Genomic DNA, 4,192 nt, shown 5'->3' with positions numbered 1-4,192 from the left:
GTTAGGAAAGAGGTTCCAGTAGCAATAATGAGAGGTGTACTTATGACGATTTTTAAATCTATTAAAGTCACTAATACAAAAAGCGTGTTTTTTGGACGCTTTTTAGACCTTTTTTCGACGCTAAAAAGCGTCGAGAATACGTGAGTTGAGAATTTTAAGGGACACAAAAAAGCGTCGAGATCCTAACTTATATATGAAGTGTCGGAAAATACTTATTTTGCGCATTATCAAATTTGTGTAGTTTTTTAGTGACGCTTTTACGTGTCCACATACTCAAATTTAGCGACGCTTTTTGTTGTCTTGTGTTTATTCGTGTCAGCCTATGGTATGGCGGGAAACTCTTGAAATTTGAAAATGTGCAAAATATGTAGACATTAAAAAGCGTCTAGAAGTTTTTTAAAAAGTTTTTTTTTTCCTTTTATTAAATTATTACCATCATACATACATTATGGTTATTTAAATTTATCATAAATTAAATTAATAACATTAAAATTAAAATAAACAAATATTCTATATAACTAGATTAAAAAAAAACAATAAGCAACAATAATAAGAGTACGTAGTTAATTACCAAATTTATTAATGAAAACATCAACACAATTAATAAAAATAAAAATAAAACGTCGCATATTTTTTTTTAGGGCAAGCAGCAGGAAAAATATATTGAAGAAGATCAATTTCCGCCAAAGTCAATAAACTTTGAGGAAAAGGACCCAAAGATACAAATTCGTCACAACCTCTAGTCTCCCATCTAGCGACATTATGAGCTAGAGTATTATCCGACCGCTTTACATGAGAAATTAAAAACGAACTAAAACTGGAAGAAAGCCTACAAATATTATCATGTAGGAGAAACACAAGGGAAAATCCTTTGGCATTGTTTCGGACAGCATTCACCACATTCAAGGCATCACTTTCACAAGCTGAACATCAGAGTATCCCAACCTCTTCGCCACAAGCAGACCATATTGATAGGCAGCAGCTTCCGCACACCCTACATCCCACCCAGTACCCTCCTACCTCACTACAGCAGCAACAATAGTCCCTTATCATTTCTGATCACAGCCCCCAAGCCGGTTTTAACACCGAAATGGACATCACAATTTACCTTGACCCTTCCCTGACTTGGGCAGCTCCACGAACTGACTGATGGACAGATTTGATTGGGTTTGCTAGCAACCCTTCCAGCATACTCATTACTTTCTCGCACCATATTCAAGAACCCCCTGGCAACCTCAACGTCATTAAATGAATTCTGCTCAAAGGTGGACATATTCCTGCAGTGCCAAGAGGCCCAAGCTAGAGTGGTAATCGTAACTAGTTCAGACCTTGAAACATTTTTTGAGAGCAATGAAAGAAATACGCCGATTATCGTACGAAAGGAACTCTTAAGCTGCAATATGGTCCTTCACCCTTCACAAATCTCAAGACTCGAGCTAGGATATGCATAATGTCAATCACAATTTCCCTACAACAAATAGTAGACATAATATAAGAGTAGAACTTGAGAGAAACCAGAAAACACCTTTCACATATGGCCCTTTCAAAAGCTTGGACATCTCATATTGATCTAAGAACTTGCTAATATCAACTGATGCATTATACGCTTGCTTTATGAGTCCATAATTTACAGCATCTGTTTCTGCCAGCTCCTTTATAAGTTTTGCATCTTCAATCTGAATACATAAGACAAATCAAGTAGATGAGTGAAGCATAGTGGTCAAGTCAATCCAGCAAATATACATGAATAGGAAATCACGAGATCATGTTCCAGGTATAAAATTATAACTGAGATGGGAACAACAAGATAGTATCTGACTAACTAAAAATATCAATCAGTCAGCTTTCTAAATCAGGTAAATCTGCCATCACTTTCAAAAAGTTATTGTTTCAAGTTCTTTCACCACTTGGTTCAGTATAGACAATTCAGAGAGAGAACCAAAGTCATTATGCTGGTGATTGCAACTAAAATCACAGTGTGACATTAAACTTAACCATTTTAGTAACTGCATAACTTTATAGTTCTGCAAATATGCCAACAAGCAGCGCCAGACCACTAAACCATTTTCTGAAATTCTTAACCAGTCCAACATAATATATTTTCCCAAATCATAGCAATACACATGTATACATGTTTAAGCTATATCATGAAGTACTCTTTTACACAACTCGGAAATGCATGAGGAAAACAATTCAATCACAAAATTGATGTAGAAGAGAAAGTGGCCAAGGTCCAGATAAGAACCTCCAGTAAAAAAAAAACATAGATCATTCTCTTATCAAATAGGAAGAAAGTACAAATTGAGCATCACCTTATATTTAAGGTCTTTGAGAGTATAACAACTTTGGCACGATCAACTAATTTGGCAAGCATTTCATTAGATTTTACAGGATCATCCTAGTAGTTGTAATCACGCATTTTCTCATCTCTCCAAACTGACATCTCTTCTTCAAGATGAAGCAATGTTGGTGCCAACATCTCACCATGAAGAACAGTATCTTCAATTTTCTTTCTCAAAGCAAATGTCCGTACACGAAACACAGTTGCTAACAATCAATTCTACAAAAAGCAACAAATTACAACCATCTCTAAGCACACAAAGCTAAGATGACATATAAGAATCAAGACATAGTAGCACTACTACTGGATTTACTCACTTACCACCCAAGTCCCACCCAGGTAAATTTTAGTTGGACATTCAAGAAGCAAAATAATCATTTACCCAACTTAATCATTTACCCAATTCAATCACAATTCACTTCCTGCTAAGAATATAAGCCTCATAACTCATCAAAAATCATAAAAGTAATTCAGAAGGATATCAACAAATTGAAAGGTTTGCGTATTAGGAAGGCAAAAAAGGTGGAATCATCAGGAAAATGCTACTATTTAAACTCTTTCTTTCCCAATTTCATTTACAGTTTATCTTATTTAATTTGACTATTATCAATATTACAGTAGCAAACCTCCATCTCTCAACTCAACTAAATAAACAATATTAATTTAAAAAATCTAACTTAATACTACCTCCATTTTCGGCATTCGAATCTTGTAGAGTTAAGATAATCACAACCCTCCATTCATATGTTGTTACCCGTAATACGGAGTACATATTTACCTTAAGAATTATACCATTAAGTTTTTATTGTATAACTGAAGCTAAAATCATCCTCCATTATCAATTAACCAAGACAGAAATAATTGAAATTAAAAAATCCTCCATTACCAATTCATCTAAACAGAAAACAATTAAAATCAAGTAATCTTCCATTATCAATCAACCAAAACAAAAACAATTGTAAAAAACTTAGCAAGTAATTCTCCATTATCACTTAACCATGGTAGAAAAAATCGACAGCAGGTAAGAGGACTTACGGCACATGTGGTGACGTTGATGATGCAGCGAGTGCGAGAGGTGAGGGTGGCGACAGAGCAGAAGATAGAAAATTGACACCAACACAACAATTGGATCAAGCCCTTGATTTGATACTAATAATGACCCAATATACAATAACTAATAATTCAAGACAATTTCACAACAATAAATCAATATGAAAACCTAATTTGAACAATAAAACTGCATAAAAGCAAGGAATTTACCAGGCATTGAGAAAAATAACGAGGAACAATTTTTCCACAACTTTAAGCCAAAATCTCTAAAATTACAAGGGCTTAAAGTTGAGATCTTGGCACTTCGTTATTAAGAGATGAGATTGTTTGAGAACTGAAGATTATGATGGATGATACGGAGTACAGTAGATAGGTTTTTGGAGATAGATCTGTGGCGGTGAGTGGGAGAGAGAGGTTTTAATTTTTTATTGCGTTTTTATTCATAACCCTGCTTCTTTTTTTTTGAAGTATCAGACTTCCATTGTGTCACGTCTCACGTGCATACGATTTTTGATGCTTTTTGCTGACCAGACACTATTTCGTCTTAGAAAAGCGTCGTAAAAAAACGGAACCTTAAATTTTATGTTGACGCCTTATGCTCAGCGTCGAGGCAAAAGCGTCGAGAAACTAAGGGATTTGTAGTAGTGAGTATTCTCATAGGTCAATCCGGTATGGTTCTAAACCAATACCCATGCAAATGATTTACGACAATTATGTCCTTGTAGCACAAGAAACGGTGCTACAAATCAAACTACACATTAATCTCAAATGGTCATTAATCTTCCGTCATTTAAATGACCT

General features: G+C 34.9%; 1 long non-coding RNA gene across 3 annotated transcripts; it reads right to left on the bottom strand.

Moving 5' to 3' along the window:
- Positions 1–604: 604 nt before the first annotated feature.
- LOC145579163 (uncharacterized) lies at positions 605–3,824 on the bottom strand. Of its 3 annotated transcripts, XR_014099066.1 has the most exons (4): positions 3,602–3,824; positions 3,377–3,490; positions 2,313–2,560; positions 605–1,676 (listed from the first exon to the last, which is right to left on the bottom strand). It is a non-coding gene; the product is annotated as an uncharacterized LOC145579163 (long non-coding RNA). The 3 variants fall into 3 exon arrangements; XR_014099064.1 differs by having other exon boundaries at positions 3,377–3,824; XR_014099065.1 differs by lacking the exon at positions 2,313–2,560 and having other exon boundaries at positions 3,377–3,824.
- Between the last annotated feature and the right edge of the window lie 368 nt (positions 3,825–4,192).

This window comes from Chenopodium album, chromosome 14, assembly GCF_948465745.1.
Source record: "Chenopodium album chromosome 14, dcCheAlbu1.1, whole genome shotgun sequence".
Taxonomy (NCBI): domain Eukaryota; kingdom Viridiplantae; phylum Streptophyta; class Magnoliopsida; order Caryophyllales; family Amaranthaceae; genus Chenopodium; species Chenopodium album.
Note: the sequence above shows the minus strand (reverse complement) of the source record. Positions and strands in the feature narration are given on the sequence as shown.